Source organism: Lithobates pipiens, unplaced genomic scaffold, assembly GCF_037356315.1.
Source record: "Lithobates pipiens isolate NorthernLeopardFrog02 unplaced genomic scaffold, aLitPip1_a1.2 Scaffold_16, whole genome shotgun sequence".
Classification (NCBI taxonomy): Eukaryota; Metazoa; Chordata; class Amphibia; order Anura; family Ranidae; genus Lithobates; species Lithobates pipiens.
Genome location: NW_027507748.1, coordinates 421,690,344 through 421,712,010, shown reverse-complemented (window position 1 = coordinate 421,712,010; position 21,667 = coordinate 421,690,344). Strand labels below are relative to the sequence as shown.

Genomic DNA, 21,667 nt, shown 5'->3' with positions numbered 1-21,667 from the left:
CCTCCATACTTGTAGCCCAGGTCTACCACAGTATGGAGGTATAGATCCAGCTATGCCCTTCTGTCGGGAGAGGCTGAACATATAACATCCCTCATCATACCGAAGGCCAATGTGAACTCCGGTACTGACAATTTCCTATTGAGGTCCTTGGCCTTAAGGACTACTGATATGTCCCCCCAAGTGTAGGCTTTGTTCTGCGCCAAATCATGCACAGAGATAAGCAAAGAGGCAAGGTTGATGTCCCTGCCTTCCATGATGTCCTTCCTGATGTTGGTCGGAACCAAATGGGATGGGTACACAATGGAACTCCACCCTAGGGTGCCTGCAGAAGGGGTTGTTGTAGCCTGGACTACGGTAGGGTCAGTGACAGCAACGGCCGGGCGGGTCTCCAGGAGTGCCACACTGTTCTGGACCTCTGAAACTGAAGCGGTCAAAGATGACACTAAGTTGTGCAGCTGAGATATAGCCGACGAGATGGAATCAAGGGAGGCCTGCTGGGTGCTGGGTCCTGCTGCGGCTGGCAGAGGAAAGAGAAGCTTGAAGAGCTCGGCTTTCCTAGCTGTAGCAGGAAAGGGCACCCCTCTACGCCTCAGCTCTGCGGTCAATTTTGGGATGGTCCATCCCCTGAGCGACTGTACACTGCCACTCTCTGAGACCGGAGAGGGGGGTAAAGGGGCAGTGAGATCTTCACTGCAGGCCTGGGACATGGTTCTGGTATTCTAGTGCCCTAGGTGCGGTGACTTGTCCTCGGGGTTGAGTCTTGACTGATTGGAACCTATTGAGGGAGATATGAATTACAAGTCTCGCTTGTGCTCCCTAACTGTATACGTACCTAAGCGGTGTGTATATTTACTCTCTTTTTATTTTATTTTATTTTTTTATTACCTGGGGGGGCACCGTCCAAGCTGGTGCAGGGTGGGCCTAATGAACTTGACTGACCTGAAAAAAGACGAGAGGTGAAAACTCATGAAGGACTTGTTATACTGTCTTGACAAAATGACTAGAATGGTGACTTAAACAGGTGGCAGTGAGTCAAAATGAAAAGGGAATGAAATTAATGAAATGTTTGCCTCAAATTAAAATAAAATATCTGCCATGACAGAGGCCCGACTTGGTCGTGTCGCCAAGTCGAGCATGTACTGAAATGAGGCAATCTTTGAAATGAGGCCAGAAAGCTGGGGCACACCGGGACGAATCAGTGCATCGTAGATGCAAGTGGATTCGAATCAGAGCGCGGTACGTGACAGTTAAATGATTTGTTCTGCCATGACAGAGGCACGAATCGTCATGCCGCTGTTTGAGACTGACCACGAATCAGACTCTGGAGCATGTACTGAAATGTGGCGTAGACCTGGGGGACGCCGAGACAAATTTAGTGCGAAGATGTGACTAGATTCGTGTCGGAGCGTGATGCGTGACAAAGAAATGACATGCCATGACAAAGACAAGAATCAGTGACCGAACCTACGGCTGACAAGTGAATCCATCTCTGGAGCATGTACTGAAATGAGGCCAAACATCTGGGCACACCGGAGCAAATCGGTGCATCTTTAAATGCCACTGGATTCGTATCAGAGCGTAATAAGTGACAAGAAATGATGTGCCATGACAAAGACAAGAATCAATGACCGAACCCACTACTGACAAATGAATGTGTCTCTGGAGCATGTACTGAAATGAGGCCGAGATCAACTGGGGCACACCGGAACGAATCGGTGCATCGAAGATGCGACTGGATTCGAATCGGAGCGCGGTATGTGACAGAAATGAATGAAATGATTCAAAATGCTTTGAAATGTTTAGAAATGATTAGAAATGCTTTGAAATGGTTATAACGATTGAAACAATTGAAATGATTGAAATGTTTATGAAAGATTGCCTGATGTGGCATCAACCAGTGTGCCACAAGCGAGCAGGAGCTAATCGTCTTGTGACACATGGTAAGAATGTTTGTTTGGACAAACACGATGGTGTGAAATGAAAGTATACGTACGGATTACATGAAATGTTGTGAGTAATTCGTTCATTTAGATATGACAGTTTAGCAACATGGTAATTTACAAAGCGTGAAATGAAAAACGTGAGCCGAAGCCTTACATGCGACAGCCAAACCAGAAATGTTGTATGACAACTGCAACTCGACAACGACTGCTTCGAAAACCGCGCAAGATGGCAACTTCCGAACGTGGAAGCTCACAGACACAGAGCCCACGAAGACATAACTCGGAAACACAAAACTTATGCCGCGTATACACGATCAAACAATCCGGTGGAAAAGTCCGGCAAACTCAAGTCCGCCAAACAATCCCCCCGTGTGTAGCCTCCGGCATACTTTTTTGACCTGAAAGTACGGCGGACTTAGAATGCCGTGTTGCACTCCAATCTTCCCGCTGGACTCGCATTTCGGCGGACAATCCGGCCGTGTGTATGCCAGTCCGCCGTACTTTTGAAATGAGCGGACTTTTCCCGCCCAGAGAAAAGTCCGCTCATTTTGAGCGGGTCTCCAGGTAGGCGGGGCCCGCGAAAGAGACGTCGCTGGCCTGGCCGCCTGGTATGGACTTAAAGGGGAACCCCAACGCCGAAAAAAATCGGCGTGGAGGTTCCCCCCAAGTCCACAACAGACCCTTGTCCGAGCACGCTACCCGGCCAGCCAGGAAAGGGGGGCGAGCAAGCGCCCCCCCTCCTGAGCCGTATCAGGCCGCGTGCCCTCAACATGGGGGGTGCCTTGGGGAAAGGGGGGCCGCGCGGCCCCCCCACCCCAAAGCACCTTGTCCCCATGTTGATGAGGACAAGGGCCTCTTCCCGACAACCCTGGCCATTGGTTGTCGGGGTCTGCGGGCGGGGGGCCCCCGGATACCGGCCCCCCACCCTATGTGAATGAGTATGGGGTACAATGTACCCCTACCCATTCACCTGTAAAATAAAAGTACAAAAAAACACAACACACGAGATAAAATACTTTATTGCACAGCTCCGGGGGTCTTCCGTCTTCGGGGGTCTTCTCGCCGGACTCCTCTGCTATCTTCTTGTAGCTCTTTTACTAGCGAAGGAGCCCGGCATTCTTCTTCGTCGCCGCGGCCTCTTCTTCCGACTTCGGGGGTCTTGTCCCCCTCTTCGGTTCTTCTGCCGGGCCACCGCGCCTTCTTATAGCTCTTTTACAGGCGGTGGCCCGGTCTTCTGTCGCCGCCGCCGCCGCCGCCTTCCGTTCTTCTTCTTCTTCTTCTTCTCCAGGAGATGTTGACTCGACGATCTCTCCGGCCGCAATGCCAGGGACGCGCTGCGCTGCCACTTATATAGGGACAAGGGGCGGTGTCACATGGGTTTATGTCACATGGGTTGGTGTCACATGGTGACCCCGCCCCTTTACGATGTAACAGTCCCGGAGGATGCTGGGACTGTCGCCATGTGACATCAACCCATGTGACCAACCCATGTGACATAAACCTATGTGACACCGCCCCTTGTCCCTATATAAGTGGCAGCGCAGCGCGTCCCTGGCATTGCGGCCAGAGAGATCGTTGAGTCAACATCTCCTGTAGAAGAAGAAGAAGAAGAAGAACGGAAGGCGGCGGCGGCGACAGAAGACCGGGCCACCGCCTGTAAAAGAGCTATAAGAAGGCGCGGTGGCCCGGCAGAAGAACCGAAGAGGGGGACAAGACCCCCGAAGTCGGAAGAAGAGGCCGCGGCGACGAAGAAGAATGCCGGGCTCCTCCGCTAGTAAAAGAGCTACAAGAAGATAGTGGAGGAGTCCGGCGAGAAGACCCCCGAAGACGGAAGACCCCCGGAGCTGTGCAATAAAGTATTTTATCTCGTGTGTTGTGTTTTTTTTGTACTTTTATTTTACAGGTGAATGGGTAGGGGTACACGCCGGGTAGCGTACTCGGACAAGGGTCTGTTGTGGACTTTGGGGGGGACCCCCACGCCGATTTTTTTCGGCGTTGGGGTTCCCCTTTAAGTCCATACCAGGCGGCGGGGCCAGCGACGTCTCCTTCGCGGGCCCCGCCTACCTGGAGACGCGCTCGAAATGAGCGGACTTTCCTCTGCGTGTGTGGGCGAGTCCGTTCATTTCAAAAGTAGGGCGGATAGTACGGCGGACTTAGTACGCCGTATTAGTCCGCTCAAAAAGTGCCGTGTGTGGGCAAGTAGCCCGTTCGGAAAGTCCGACGGACAGTCTGGCGGGAAGTCCGCCAGACTAAGTACGTCGGACATACCGCTACGTGTGTACGCGGCTTTACGAAGACGGGACTGAAATAACAGGTATCGTGCACAGGAAACCGACAAAGACCACAGGCGAGTGGGCTGGTTAAATACCAATCCGGGCTCCTCCCATAAAGTCAGGCCACCATACTGGCCTTCATATATATATATATATATATATATATATATATATATATATATACTGCATCCAGTGTAGCCTATATCTACAGTGCATTAGTTGGTGTACTGTTTTAATACACTTCAGGCAGTGTACACAGTATCCAATACAGTGTGCACAGTTTCTACTACACTTCTGGTGGTGTACACAGTGCGCTATACAGTGCAGCTGTAGTACAGGAGGGCATACACTGATACACTGGGGGGGGGGCAGATTCAGGAGGGCATACACTGATACACTGGGGGGGGGGATCAGGAGGACATACACCGATACATGGGGGGGATTCAGGAGGGCATACACTGATAGCAGAACAGGTTCACTGTTGTTGGAGCTTGTTCCACCACCACGACTCCAAAATGCCACAGCTGCCACAGCTCTCTCCTCAAACCCCCTCCTCTTCTTCCTCTATGGCCTCTTCTGCAGATTTGTCCTCTGAACCAGCGGTGCTCCGTAAGCGCTCAAGGGGCTACGCAAGCAGTCAGGCTAAAAGATTCCATGCCATGCTTGAGTTGGTCTGCCTAAAGTACAGGAGCCACACTGGGGCAGAGATTCTGTCAGCTCTGCAGGGGCAGGCTCAGAGGTAGTTGACACCATGCCAGCTTCAGTCAGGAATGGTTGTATGCGACAATGGCACCAACCTTCATTCCGCCCTCTGACAGGGACACTTGACCCATGTTCCATGTTTGGCACACATCCTGAATTTGGTGGTGCAGCGGTTCTTGGGCAGGTACCCAGGCTTACAGGATCTCCTGAGGCAGGCCAGAAAAGTCTGTGGTAATTTCCGCCAGTCATACAATGCCAATGCTCGGCTGGCTGACATTCAAAGGGAATGCAACCTGCCCAACTGCCTCATTTGTGACATGCCCACCAGGTGAAACTCAACACTGGCAGTGCTGCAGCAGCTGCACACACAGCAGAGGGCCATCAATTAGTACCTGTGCGAGTATGGCCCCAGGACAGGGTCAGGGGAGCTTGACATCTTTTCACCACACCAGTGGCTACTGATCAAGAATGCATGCACTGCCTTGTCACCATTTGAGGAGGCCACAAGGATGGTGAGCAGCGACAATGCATGCATCAGTGACACTGTCCCTCTAGTCTTTCTGCTGGAGCACACGCTTCATGGAATCATGGATAGGGTACTTGAGGCAGAACAGCAGGAGGAAGAGGAGGACTTCCTTATCTCTCAAGGCCCCCTTTATCCAGATAGCATTTCATGCAGGACTGCCAAACACACAGGAAGAAGAGGAGGAGGAGGAGGATTGTGTCAGCATGGCTATAGAGGATAACACTCAGCAGCAGTCTTCAAGGGATGATTTTGAGTCCCCAGAAACCCAAGGAGTTGTACGTAGCTGGGAGGAGATAGTTACGGATCATGTGATCCTTAGTGACCCAGAGGACTCAGAATTGAATGCCTCTGCAAACTTATACTGCATGGACTCCCTGATTCTGCAAAGCCTGCGAAAGGACCCTAGGATTCGTGGTATCAAGGAGAGGGATCATTACTGGCTGGCAACCCTTCTTGATCCACATTACAAGGGTAAGGTTGCAGAACTCATCCTGCTTTCGCAGAGGGAGCAGAGGATGAAACATCTTCAGGAGGCCTCGAAGAAAAGTTTGTGCAACAAATTTCCAGACCCTAGGAGGTTACAATTTCCTGGTGCTTGACAATGAGTTGCTGAGGCTTCTTTCAGTCAGAGGAAGAGCAGTGGAGAAGGTGGCCGGCTGACTGATGCCTTTAAACTAATTTTCAGTCCTCAGCGCCAAGGTCTGATTGGTTCAAGCAGCCATCACCAGCGTCTGCATTACATGGTGCAGAAAGATATAGGGGCAAGAGAAGACTTGGAGACCTTTCCAACAGAGCATCCACTGGGTTACTGGGTCTTGAGGATGGACCACTGGCCAGGACTTGCTCAATATTCAATTGAGCTACTGGCCTGTCCTGTATCCAGCGTGCTTTCTGAGTACACATTCAGTGCTGCTGGAGGGTTTGTAACTGATCAAAGAGTTCACCTGTCCACAGACTCAATTGATAGGCTCACATTCATAAAAATGAATCAGTCTTGGTGCTGATGCTGATGTAACTGATTCAATTTGCTATGGATCTGGGATCCCTTGATTGCCTATGCTGACTATCCTATTCCGCCTCAATCTTGATGATGCTAGCTTCCAACAATATTTCTGGTTTAGGTCCACCACCACCCAAGGCCCAATTTTTCTGCTTCTGTTTAACAGGGGCATGAAATTACTATTTTTGATATAATATTTCACAGCAGGGCCTGTTCCTGCGCCCAACAAGAGTAACTGTGAGGGCTTACAGTGTTCTGGTACTGCCAACACCAAAGGCCCAATTTTCTGCCCTGGTTAACAGGGGCGTGTAATTACAATTTTTGATCTAATATTTCACAGCAGGGCCCATCAAGAGTGTCTGTGAGGGGTTACAGTGTTGTGACACCACCACCTCCCAAGGCCCAATTTTCTGCCCCTGGTTAACAGGGGCATGTAATTACAATTTTTGATCTAATATTTCACAGCAGGGCCCATTCCTGTGCCCAACAAGAGTGTCTGTGAGGGGTTACAGTGTTGTGGCACCACCACCTCCCAAGGCCCAATTTTTCTGCCCCTGTTTAACAGGAGCATGTAATACTATTTCTGATATAATATTTCACAGCAGGGCCCGTTACTGTGCCCAAGAGTAACAGTGAGGGCTTACAGTGTTCTGGTACCACCAACACCTAAGGCACAATTTTCTGCAGAGTATATAGGGCAGGCCGTATAGTATATATACTGCTGTTCAGAGTATATCGTGCCTGGGGGCCTGAGGGACCCCTCATTTTTTAAAAATTTGGGTGCGGGGTTGCCCTTAATATACATATCAGGCCTGAAGGGCTTGGTATGGATTTTCGGGGTGACATCCACACCTTTTTTGTTTTTTAGGTATTTTTATCTATATTGCCAGGATTCGACAATACATTACAGCCGCAAGCAGTTTTATATAACATTTTTTCCTTTAGGAATGTAATTTTGCTGTGGCGCTGTTATAAACATGGGAAAGATGCGCTACTTTACAGGCACACTAAAGAAACCCCCCAGGCGCAATAAATAATAATAAAGGAATATTTCATTTTTATTGTTTCACTTTAACCACCTCGCGCCCGCCCTATAGCCAAATGACGGCCGTAGAGCAGGCGCGTTCGTCCGGGTGGTCGTCCCTGGACGTCCTAATGTTTTTGTGTTCCTAAAGTTCTGTGTTCGCCGTGTCCCCCGGGGACAGGCAAACACAGATTGCTGTAAACGGCCAATCACAGCGGCCGTTTACAGCGTGATCGGCGTGTCCAATGGGAGATGATCTCATATGTAAACATATGAGATCATCTCTCAGCGCCGCTCTCCCTCCTCACACAGACAGTGTGAGAGGGGAGAGATGAACGGCTGCAGCGGCAGCCGTTCTGCCTCGAGTTAGAAAAAAAAAAAAGTTAAAAAAAAAAAGTGCCATACTCCCCCAGCAGTGCCATCCTCCCCCAGCACTGCCACCCTCCCCCAGCAGTGCCATTCGCCCCAGTGCCATCCGCCCCAGTGCCATCCACCCCAGTGCTACCTGCCCCCAGTGCCATCCACCCCAGTGCTACCTGCCCCCAGTGCTACCTGCCCCCAGTGCCACCTGCCCCAGTGCCACCTGTTGTGCCATTTGTCCCCAGTGCCATCTGTCATCAGTGCCACGTGTCATCAGTGCCACATAGTGCCATCTGTCATCAGTGCCACGTATTAGTGCCATCTGTCATCAGTGCCACGTATCAGTGCCATTTGTCATCAGTGCCACCTGTCAGTGTCACGTGCCATCTGTTGTCAGTGTCATGTGTCATCAATGCCACTTATCAGTGCCATCTGTCATCAGTGTCACGCGTCATCGGTGCCATGTATTAGTGCCATCTGTCATCGGTGGCACGTATTAGTGCCACATATTAGTGCCATCTGTCATCAGTGCCACATATTAGTGCCACGCGTCTTCAGTGCCTCGTATTAGTGCCACGTGTCATCAGTGCCATGTATAAGTGCCATGTGTCATCAGTGCCACATATTAGTGCCATCTGTCATCAGTGCCACATATTAGTGCCATCTGTCATCAGTGCCACGTGTCATCAGTGCCACATATAAGTGTCATCATTGCCACGTATCAGTGCCATCTGTCATCAGTGTCACGTGTCATTGTCCTGGTGCTTCAAAAGTGTAATAAATAGTCAACAAGTTAGATGTGTAATTTATGTTCCTAGAACACATGATGGCGCTACCTGCATGTTGGGCCTCTCTATGTGGCCAGGTTGTGAAAAAGTCCCACACATGTGGTATTGTAATACTCAGTAGGAGTAGCAGAATTTTTTGAGGGGTGTCATTTGTGGTATACACATGCCACGTGAGAGAAATAACCTATTACAATGACAATTTTGTGGAGAAAAAAAAATGAAAAATCTTAATTTTGCAAATAATTGTGGGAAAAAAATGACAACATCAAAAAGCTCACTATGCCTCTTACTAAATACCTTGGAATGTCTACTTTCCAAAAAGGGGTCATTTGGGGGGTATTTGTACTTTCCTGACTTGTTCGGGTCACAAGAAGTGAGATAGGCCACCAGTACATCAGATGTGATAAATTTTGTGCGATTCGCACCACAGCTTGTAGACTCTCTAACTTTCACAAAGACCAAATAATATCCACTAATTTGGGTTATTTTTACCAAAGATATGTAGCAGTATAAATTGTGGCCGAAATTTATGAAGAAAAATTAATAATTTGCATAATTCTGTCACAGAAACAAAGAAATATGCGTTTTTTTTTCAAAATTTTCGGTCTTTTTTCATTTATAGCGCAAAAAATAAAAACCCCAGAGGTGATCAAATACCACCAAAAGAAAGCTCTATTTGTGGGAAAAAAAGGACAAAAAATTCATTTGGGTACAGTGTTGCATGACTGAGTAATTGTCATTCAAATTGTGAGAGCACCGAAAGCTTAAAATTGGCCTGGGCAGGAAGGGTGTTTAAGTGCCCAGTAAGCAAGTGGTTAAGCATCATTAAAATCACTGCTCCTGAAAAAAATACAGTTTTTAAAACTTTTTTTGCATTGATGCATGTCCCCTGGGGCAGGGCCTGGGTCCCCAAACACTTTTTATTACAATAACTTGCATATAAGCCTTTAAAATGAGAACTTTTGATTTTTCACATTAGTGTCCCACAGACTTTAATGGTGTCCACGCATTCAAACACATTTTTTGCCTATTCGCATGTTCTTCATATAAATATATAGTATAAACAATTCCTTAATCCTTCGCAATGTGAGATATACTATATTGACAGCTCTTAATAAAACATTACTTCACAGGAAATAGAAGAATAACAGTTCATAATTTCTGAAAATTCCACCAAAGTGTAAAGTCCTAAGAAGTGAATATGCAATATCAGCTTAAATGTTCATAAAGTGAAAGAAGAGGTCCATCTCCAAGCCATCCATCAGAAACGCCAATGTGAATAAACTCCACGCACAGTGACACTCCTTATGGTAATACACTTACCAAAAAGCTAAAAGAGCATATAGGCACATCTAATAGTTACTGGCTCCTGGGATTCCTCAACAATACACTTCCAGTTCAACAATTCTCCACCCAGCACAGGTTCACATATAAAAGAGATCAGAAACACAATCCATAGTGCAAACTGATTTTAATAGGTAAACTTTGCGCGCTCTTTAAAAACATACGTACACAATCAAGCTATATCATGTCACATATCATGTCACCCGCAGAGGTCAAGGCTTGTCTCACCGCAATCCGGATTCCAAAGCTGGTAAACGGTCTCGGCAATAGCGGCGGTCCCAGGAAAAACACAAACCCTCTCTCTGTTGTGACGTACAGCTGCTCGGTCACGCCCATACGCGTTTCGTCACTACGTCTTCATCTGTGGGCGTCTTGTTTATACTATATATTTATATGTTGTATGATTTGTTTATGATAGCAGCTTACAAGTTGACAACCTGTCTTGAGCGCTGGGATCAGTGAGGAATATTTTTTGAAATACTTTTCAGTGATATCAGTACTATTCGCATGTTCTGCTGCAAACCGAACCGAGGGGTGTTCGGCTCATCCCTACCGTAGACCTAGCCATCTCTCCCACACACACGCGCCCCTCTTCTGAACCTCATTGTCAGCTTAACCACCCTCATGTCCAGGCAAACAAATCAAGTCCTGACATAAAACTCAAAGGGAAAGGGAGCTGATAATCCCTAAAGCAACACATTTGTCCGGTTCTGCAGTTGTATCAGAATGTCAGAGTGGTAAACTCAGCCTGGTTCCAAGCAGACAACACCCCCAATGCATTTTGCTCCGCCCCCGGAGCTTAGTCATGGGGATGAAACTGTCAGCTTACCTCCCCCTTCAGACACCCTGTGTGCACACCTATGGTGCTATGATATGATTTATATATTGCCACAGTGTACGTTTTTTCCTCTTCTTCCAACAACATTGATCTGATAGTTTTGTGTGTTAGTATTTCTGCTCCATCAGACAATAACATTGCTGCAGCTATGATTGACACAAGGTCTGGTTTTGGGTCTCCAACACTATGTACATTTTGCCCATTTACAAAAAGTAGCTTGTGATGACACAGGCAAAGAGTACAGTGCCTTGAAAAAGTACGCCCCTTGAAATTTTACACATTTTGTCATGTTACAACAAAAAAATTTAAATGTATTTTATTGGGAATTTATCTGATAGACCAACACAAATTGGCACATAATTGTGAAGTGGAAAGAAAATTATAAATGTTTTTTAATTTGTTTTACAAATAAATATCTGAAAAGCGTGGCGTACATTTTTATTCAGCCCCCTTTATTCTGATACACCTAATTGAAACCAATTGCCTTCAGAAGTCATCTAATTAGTAAATATAGTCCACCTGTGTGTAATGTAATCTCAGTATAAATACAGCTGTTCTGTGAAGCCCTCAGAGGTTTGTTAGAGAACCTTAGTGAACAAACAGCATCACGAAGGCCAAGGAACACACCAGACAGTTCAAGGATAAAATTGTAGAGACGTTTAAAGCAGGGTTAAGTTATAAAAAAAAATAGAAGAAAAAAGAACAATATCCCCTGCAATGGGGTTTTTAGGCAGCAAAGCAATGTCTATAATGAAGTTAGAAGACTATTGAATAAAAATAAAATTTTGAATATTTATTAATACATAAAAAAAATATTAATGACACAATGGTCAAAGAATGAACTCCACTGGACAATGGTTAAAAATAGAACATAATATTAATGATAGAAATTAGATGTACATATATAGACAAAGATTTCACATGAACACTGTACAACTGTACAAACAGTGGAGATGTGACCCTGACACGTTTCGACTCACGGTATGGGTCTTGGTATATTTGGTATATAAGTTATAAAAAAATATACCAAGCTTTGAACATCTCATGGTGCACTGTTCAATCCATCATCCAAAAATGGAAAGAGTATGGCACAACTACAAACCTACCAAGAAAGGCTGTCCACCTAAACTGTCAAGGAGAGCATTATTCAGAGAAGCAGCCAAGAAGCTTATGGTAACTCTGGTGAAGCTGCAGAGATCCAGCTCAGCTCAGGTGGGAGAATCTGCCCATGGGTCAACTATTAGTCTTGCACTCCACAAAGCTATTGTTGAAAGGCAGCCATAAGAAGTCCTGTTTGTAGTTTGCAAGAAAACATGTGGGGGACTTAACAAACATGTGGAAGAAGGTGCTGTGGTCAGATGAGTTCAAAATTTAACTTTTTGGCCTAAAAACAAAACTATATGTGTGGTAGAAAACTAACACTGCACATCACTCTGAACACACCATTCCCACCGTGAAACATGGTGGTGGCAGCATCATGTTGTGGGGATTATTTTCTTCAGTAGGGTCAGGGAAGCTGGTCAGAGTCGATGGGAAGATGGATTGAGCCAAATACAGGGCAAACTAATGCCACATACACACGATCGGAAATGCTGCCAGCAAAACTCAGATGAGAGCTTTTTGGCGGAAAATGCGACCGTGCATATGCTCCATCGGTCTTTTGCTGGCCGAATTCCAGCCAGCAAAAGCTTGAGAGCATGTTCTCTATTTTTCAAAAAAGTTCCTATCAGAAAATGCGATCATCTGTATGCAATATGGACACGCAAGAAATCACGCATGCTCGGAAACAATTCAACGCATGCTCGGAAATAATGGAACTTAATTTTCTCGGCTTGTTGTAGTGTTGTACTTCACCGCGTCCTTGATAGTCGAAAGTTCAGAGAACTTTTGTGTGACCGTGTGTATGCAAGAGAAGCTTGAGCGGAATTCGGTGGGAAAAACCATCCAAAATTTTTCAGATGGAAATTCCGCTCATGTGTACGCAGCATTAGAAGAAAACCTGTTAGAGTCTGCAAAAGACTTGAGACTGGGGCGGAGGTTCATCTTCCAGCAGGACAATGACCCTAAACATACAGCCAGAGCTACAATGGAATGGTTTAGATCAAAGGATATTCATGTGTTAAAATGGCCCAATCAAAGTCCAGACCTAAATCCAATTGAGAATCTGTGGCAAGGCTTGAAAATTGCTGTTCGCAGACACTCTCCATCCAATCTGATTGAGCTTGAGCTATTTTGCAAAGAAGAATGGGCCACAATTTCACTCTCTAGACATGCAAAGCTGGTAGAGACACCCCCAAAAAGACTTGCAGATGTAATTGCAGTGAAAGGTGGTTCTACAAAGTATTGACTCAGGGGGTCTGAATACAAATGAATGCCCCACTTTTCACATATTTATTTGTAAAAAATTCTGAAACCAATTTATAATTTTCCTTCCACTTCACAATTATGTGCCACTTTGTGTTGGTCTATCACATAAAATCCCAATAAAGTACAATAATGTTTTTGGTTGTAACATTACAAAATGTGGAAAATGTCAAGGGGTATGAATAGTTTTTCAAGGCACTGTATATAGGGCGTACACCTCAACTCTGGTGTCAGTCATGCTACAGTGCTGGTACCAGGGCCAGAAGTACGGTACATTGTAAGTTGTGCTAACAATTAAAATCGTCAGATCATTTTTATATGTTGTCAGGAGAAAAGAAAAACAACACTGAAGAGGTAGATAGATCAGAACATATCTTCACATATTAAAAAAATGGTGCCCAGGGTTCATGCCGCATTTAACATGGCCAGTAATGGGGCCATGTTAAAGGGACCCTTCTAGCACGATGAATCAATATTATCCCTCAACGCTTCAACTTGTGATACATTATCAATCAAGTTTTAAAATGCATCTAAGTCCAAGAACAAAAATGTTATATATTGCACCCTTACCCATCTTTAGATGTGATGGCTGCATTTGTTTCCATTATTCAGGCCTTTTTCCTCTATTTTCACCTGGCAACCCTGCCAGCCACATCCTGTCCTAGGTTGACAACACTCACTCAGCACACTGTATTTGTGAAGGAGCAACATTGTCATCTCACTGATTTGGACTACAAACAGTTTCCCCTTTCCTCATCTCCATAACATAGTAGGTTACATATAGGGATGAGCTTCGTGTTCGAGTCAAACATACGTTCGACTCGAACATCGGCTGTTCGTCCGTTCGGCGAAGTCCGAACATTTTGGTCCGTTCGCACCAAATTCGTGTGGCGCTCACGGCCCACAATGCACTGCGATGGCGCAGTGCATTGCTGGCTCATGATTGGCCAAGCATGCACTGTGACCCCGCATGCTTGGCCAATCGCAGCGCCAGCAGCGAGGAGAGCCATGATTGGCCACAGGCAGGATGCCTGTGGCCAATCATAGCTCAGGCTGTGTAGTGCACGCCCCACACTATATAAGGCTGCCAGCGCGGCGGCCTTGTGTAGTGTGTTGGCGTCTGAAGCAGTGGGTGTTCTGTGTACCTTCAACACAGTACACAACGATCGTTTTCGGCCGATTTTCGATCTTGCTGTTGTGTAGTGGTAGTTGTCTGCGTGCCCTGACCGCAGTATACACCACTATATTCACCTCACCTATATAGCTAGTGATCTATCATTTATAATAGAGCTTGCAGTCAGTAGTGTTAGGAGCTTGTGCGTGCTGTCTGCGTGCTCTGTACCCAGTATATACCGCTATATCCACCTACATTGCTGTTCTCTATTTGAACCCACTTGCCATCTGAGTTATTGGAAGTTGTGTGTGCCTCCAGCACAGCACAGCACAGTATACATCTGTATATGCCCCTTTATCTCTGGTGTTCTATAATAAAGGCATCTGCAGGAGTTAGTGGGTGTTCTGTGTACCTTCAACACAGTACACACCAATCGTTTTCGGACGATTTTCGATCTTGCTGTTGTGTAGTGGTTGTTGTCTGCGTGCCCTGACTGCAGTATACACCGCTATATTCAACTCACCTATATAGCTAGTGTATTGCTCCTTCGAAATTTAGCTGTCCGAATTTCCGCCAGCCAAAAATTGATAGCAGGTTCTCAATTTTCCCAATGTAATAACTTTCTATCGGTTATTCCGATCGTGTGTATGCAATTCCGACATGCCAAAAATCACGCTTGCTCAGATTCAACTACGAGACAGAAGCTGTTGGCTACTGGCTATTGAACTTCCTTTTTCTAGTCACGTTGTACGTGTTGTACGTTGCAGGTTGCAGTGTCGTGGCACCAGCACCAGTGCCTAAAGCCCAATTTTTCTGCCCATGTTTAACAGGGGCGTTTAATTACAATTTTTGATGCAATGCTTTGCAGCAGGGCTAATTCCTGCAATAAAACTAGAGTATACGGGAGAGGTTGCAGTGTGGTGGCACCAGCACCAGTGCCTAAGGCCCAATTTTTCTGCCCCTGTTTAACAGGGGCGTTTAAGTACAATTTTTGATGCAATGCTTTGCAGCAGGGTTAATTCCTGCAATAAAACAAGAGTATACGGCAGAGGTTGCAGTGTGGTGGCACCAGCGCCAGTGCCTAAGGCCCAATTTTTCTGCCCCTGTTTAACAGGGGTGTTTAATTACAATTTTTGATGCAATGCTGTGCAGCAGGGCTAATTCCTGCAATAAAACTAGAGTATATGGAAGAGGTTGCAGTGTGGTGGCACCAGCACCAGTGCCTAAGGCCACATTTTTCTGCCCCTGTTTAACAGGGACATGTAATTACAATTCTTGATATAATATTTCACAGGAGGGCCCCTTCCTGTGCCCACCCAGAGTAACGGTGAGGACTTATAGTGTTGTGGCACCAGCACCACAACCACCAAAGGTCAATTTTTCTACCACTGTTCAACAATGGCATGTAATTACAATTCTTGATATAATCGTTCACAGCAGGGCGCTCCAGCGCCCACCAAGAGTCACTTTGAGGGCTTACAATGTTGTGGCAAAACCAACACCTTGTTCCGCCATTTCTGCAGAGCATATAGGGCAGGCCCCTACTTTCAAACATCCAACTTACAAACATCTCCTACTTGCAAACGGAAGGAGACAACAGCAAGTGAGATGAAAAAAGATGGACGACAAAACAAATTATACAGGGGTGATAACCCTTCCCTATGTTTTCCAAAAAGCTTAAAAAATGTTTTTTTGACTGGAGCTACACTTTAAAAATGTACCAGTTGAAAATTACAAACAGATTCAACTTAACACAACAAACCTACACAGTCCCTGTCTTGTTTGCACCGCCTGTATACTGCTGTTCTGAGTATATAGGGCCTGGGGGCCACACGCATTTCCTTTTTTTAAATATGGGTACAGGGTTCCCCTTAATATGCGTACAAGACCCAAATAGGCTGGTAATGGGCAGGGAGGGCTACCCATGCCATTTTTCTCAATGATTTTCAATCATATTGCAGGAACCAGATATAACATTAAAACCGCAAGCAGTTTTAAATGGTGATATTTCCGTTTAATGTCATTTTGTGCAGGGACTGTTCTAAACACGGGAAACACGTGGCACTTCACAGGCATACTACAGACACCCCCCAGGCACCATATTTAAAGGAATATTGCACTTTTTTTCACTTTAATCGTCATTAAAATCAGTGCTCCCGCCAAAATGGCCATTTTTAAAAACATTTTAGGCATTGACCCATGTCCCCTGGGGCAGGAGCCAGGTCCCCAAACCCTTTTTAGGACAGTATCTTGCATGTTAGCCATTAAAATTAGCACTTTTCATTTCGAACATTCGAGTCCCATAGACTTCAATGGGGTTCTAACGTTCGTATGAATTTGGGGTCCGTTCGAAAGTTCTGGTGCGAACAGAACCGGGGGGTGTTCGGCTCATCCCTAGTTACATAGTTACATAGGGGGTTATTTACTAAAGGCAAATCCACTTTGCACTACAAGTGCACTGCAAGTGCACTTGAAAGGGCACTTGGAAGTAAAGTCACTGTAGATCCTAGGGGGACATGCAAGGAAAATAAAAAACAGTATTATAGCTTGCACATTTGGATGATAAAATCAGCAGAGCACTTGTAGTGCAAAGTTGATTTGACTTTAGTAAATCAACCCCATAGTTTGGTGTTCTGTCGTTCAAGTAGATTACTATTATTATTAGAAGATAATTCTAAAGGTTATATAATGTTTGGGATTTTTATTCTGTGCATAGAAAGTTACACTGGGTTTTGGTCAGGATCAATAGATATTTTTCTGTTCTTTCAGAAAATGTTCTTAGCCTTATAAAAATAAAAAAATAAAACTAAGGCAGCCGTCCTATATAAGGACTGGTAGACTGCAATATATTACATTTTTGTTCTTGGGATTAAAACACAAACTTTTTGCAATCAGTTTATCGTCCACTTAGGCCCCTTTCACACGGGGCGGATCAGTAATGATCCGCGCCATGATGATCCGCTTGTTCAGCGGGGATCGCTCCGTTGTCCCCGCTGAGCCGGCGGCGGACAGGGCGGTCTCCGCACACTGTGCATGGACCGCCCTGTCAGCTCTCCGCTCTCCGCTCTCCTCTATGGGGATCAGATGAGCACGGACTGTCGTCTGTCCGTGTTCATCCGATCCGCTCTGCACACGGATAGAAAAATAGAATTTTCCTCCATCTGCAGAATTGGACAATCGCGGAGGCGGACAATAGCGGGTGTCTGCGGATGAACATCCGCATAGGGATGCATGTATGTCCGTATTTCATCTGCAAACGGATGGATGAAATACGGAGATACTGTCTGCATGTGTGAAAGGGGCCTAAAACAAAGGTGATTTTCTCTGCAATTTAGTGTGCGGTCTTTTTCATGTTAGTGTAGTTTAATAAGAATTGTGGATATGCTGTGAGCTAGCAAGAATTGGAGGACTGCTGAAAACTAATACCAATGAGCTGTAATTACTATTATTATTATACACGATTTATTGAGTGCCAACAGTTTAGGCAGCGCTTTACAATGTAGAGGGGGCAGCAAAATTACAGTACAGTTCAATACAGAAGGGATAGGATGAGCCTGCTCGTAGAGCTTACATTCTAAAGGGACGGGGTGGTAATAGATGCAGGGAATGATTTGATGGGGTGGTAATTAAATGAAGTCTAATGCCGCGTACACACGACTCTGACGGACTTGGTCCGGCGGACTGGAATCTGTCAGACAATTCGATCGTGTGTGGGCTCCAGCAGACTTTTTCTTCCCAAAAGTCTGGCGGACCTAGAAATAAAGCTTGCTTCAAATCTTTCCAATGGACTCGAGTCCGGTCGAAAAATCCGGTCATCTGTGTGCTAGTCCGACGGACTAAAACCGACGCTAGGGCAGCTACTGGCTACTGGCTATGAACTTCCTTATTCGACATCATCACGTTTGAATCCGTCTAACTTTTACAGTGATCATCTGTCACCAAGTCTGTTCATTTGAAAGTCCGGCGGACCTCAGCTGCAAAGTCCGTCGGATTGTCCGCCGGACCAAGTCCGGTCATGTGTACGTGGCATAAGAAAAACAGTAATAAAGTTCAAAAGCTATCTGACTAAATGAATGTTTTCTATTACTGGTGGGGTTTCATGTTATGTTCGGTATGCAGATGGGTGGCTATTGATTATCATCAAATATTATTGCTACAGGGGGTCGAGATGTTGACCTGATCATTCCATCTGTGGGTCTAATGTCAATGGGTGATGGCAGGTCATAGGCCATAAATGTATGGACCTAAAATAACGACATTGTATGATGCTGAATTTAAATACACATGACATATGCTGGTATTATGTTCTTATTTCGAGCCTCAAAGTTATGCTGCGGGCCCAATGCTGAGACGACGAGTTCTAAATTTTACTTTGTGAATTAGTTGGAGAGTGAGGTCTGGTATCAGACTGGCTCTTAATTGTTATGTGTTTGTTTATTATTTTGTATGTTATATGAAAATGACAATAAAAAAAAGATGAAAAGCTGTTTACCTGAGTGTGTTTTTTGTTTTTGGATATGTATAGAAGCAAAAATTCTGCACCACAAAGTTTTAGATCTGTAGCAGAAAAAGAACCCCATATCTCACTATGCATGCAAAGTTAATATTGACTAATGCTGGAACATGAATGCATTCCAGCTGCTGAATTTCTTTGTTAACATCTTCCTGGTTAAATTGGCAAATTCTCCTTGATTGCCTCCCACTGACACTTATCTTTCCTGCTCTCCCCTGTTACACTTATTACCCTTGAGAGTGCCAAGTTAGACCAGTGTAAAGCCAGCCATCGATGGATTGAAATTTGGCCGGTTCAGGAGAATTGATTTCTCAATCCACTGCTATACAACAAGCATGTCAGTTTTTTTTTTTACTCGATCAGTGACGCCGGCTATAGTCAACAGCAATGACGAGTCTATTCTAATGGTCTGGAACTCTCCCAGATGTCAGAATAAAATTGCTCTGTGGCAGGGATTCCCCCATCAACACTGAGTGTGTTAATGGGGGAATCGATCATTTTTTTTCCATTGAACCCATTGGTTGAACGAAGAAAAAAATGGACTTAAGCTCTGTTTTTGTCAGTGTTTAAGCTTTGACCTTGATAAAGGACATTCTTTCCTCTCCATATGACATTTACACAGGGTCAGTGACATTTTCTCCTCCATGATATATCACTGTTCAGGCCAAGCAACTGGCCCCTCAGTCCTGAGCACTGCATCCTGGAAGGAAGGGAGAAGGGACAGATGCTACCCAATACTCAGAAGTGCCACAGCCAAGGTATTAGTCGGTTAGAGGTAGCTTATCAAGAGAACTTGTCAGTTTGCCCTGAGCAGGCAAAGTGGCAAACACACTTTAAGGCAGCCATAGTTTGAAGAGAAAGACTCGCCATAAATAAGGCACTCACACCAGATCTACACAGGGGAGAAGGCCACTGGCACTCTCAAAGTTTGGGCTCTTCCAAGCACAGGCTAGAAACAGCTGAGGCAAAGAAACAGAAGTAGCAGGCTTGAGAGGGTGATAACACAAGTCAAGAAAGAAAAGCAAAAGGACAAGACAGAGAGAAACCGTATTACGTATGTATTGTCTTTCTAGAGGAATGTGAATTCATACACTTTCCCTCAGTTTGTTATAAAGCAATGCATTTACTTGCATCAGCCACGACTGTTAACCAGCAAGGGTATTCTAATGTCCTGTACACATGGTCATAAAATCCGTCCGATTTTTTCAGACGGATTTTGGCCCAAACTTGTCTTGCATACACATGGTCGCACAAAGTTGTCGGAAAATCAGATCGTTCAGAACGAGGTGACCAAAACCACATACGACGAGACTATAAAGACGCCAGTAGCCAATAGCCTTTGTCTTTTAATTCATTCTGAGCATGCGTGGCACTTTGTGCTTTGGAAATTGTCTACACATGATCGGAATTTAAACGATCAGATTTTGTTGTCGGAAAATTTTAGATCCAGATCTAAAACTTTGTGTGTCGGAAATTCCGACGGAAAAAGTCCGATGGAGCCCACACAAGATCGGAATTTCCAACAACACAGTCCGATCGTACATTTTCCGTCGGAAAGTCCGACCGTGTGTACAGGGCATGAGAGTTGTATTTGTGTTTTTTGTTCAGGAAATTCCACTGATTACAAAAAGTACGATTATTGAATGTACTGACTTGACTTTTGATAAAAGCGTTTGTTGTACCAGTGTATGGCCAGCTAAAGAAAGATTTTGACAACTACCTTGATGTGTATGACAATAACAGTGTGGAACTGGGTCAAGGCACAGTGCCGCCCCCTGGAGACATTCTCCCCTCATATGCCTTTGTGGGGCAACCCCAACCTCCCTCACCTGCACAGCATACCCGACCCTCAAGTATGGGCCTCTAGAGGGGTGGTGGGTCTGAAACACCTGGTGACAGAGGGTAGGCTAAGTACTTTTCCTGAGCTCAAGATTGCTTATAAACTTCCCAATTGGATGTTCTTCAGGTACCTAAAGGTTTCCTGGTAGAGTCACACTCGAGTCAGAGCCAGTAGAACACCTGCTGTTGTCAAAAGTTCTGCATGCTCCCTTGTCCTCACTGTACTTTCACCTCAAGATAACTCCATCCTCTAAACTGACCAATGTTTTCTTGAAGTGGCAACAAGCTTATCCTTCCTTAACTTAGGAGGACTGGGAGGGCTGTATCTCTTCCTATGTCACTTATTTGATCTCTGTACGGGATCACCTTATTCAATTGATGTTTCTGCATAGAGCTTACTATACTGCCCCAGAGACCAGCTACTATCTACCCTGATAGGTCGTCATCATGTCCACGATGTGGGAACCTGGAGGCTTCCTTTCTACATATGATTTGGTCATGTCCCCTTCTGCAGGAGTTTTGGGAGAAGGATATTAACAAGGCTGCAGGGACTACCCTTGCACTAAACCCTGAGGTTGCATTGTTGAAGGTAATTGCAGACCCTACCGTGCAGAAATATACTAAACTATTCATAATATATGCTGCATACTATGCTCATAGAGAGATTTTGCTGAAATGGAAGATTGCATTGCCACCTACCGTGGTCTCCTAGAGAAATACTCTGAATAATGTCTTACCTTTGTATAGAATAACGTACATTAACAGAAACTGTCCAAGTAAATTTGACAACTAGATCTGGTCTTCCTGGATAGACTCTTGGGGTTCCCTGCAAATGGAAATTTCTCCACCTAGCCCAGAGGTGGACCCATAGAATTCAACATGCTACTTGACTGGGCTCACCCGGCATGGTTATAGTTCCCCTCCTTTGCCCCTCTTGTCTACTCCCTCCCCCTCACTTTGTAGTAGTTTCCTCCTTTATGCTGGGGTCCTTCCCCCCATTCTACCACTCTGCCTCTTCCCTCTCCGACCCTCCTTTCCC

General features: G+C 45.5%; 1 protein-coding gene across 2 annotated transcripts in view; it reads left to right on the top strand.

The window, feature by feature from the left end:
* The window catches only part of TLR8 (toll like receptor 8), a 165,466-nt gene that overhangs the window by 88,858 nt on the left and 54,941 nt on the right, over positions 1 to 21,667 (top strand). The gene's annotated exons all lie outside the window — the stretch shown is intronic.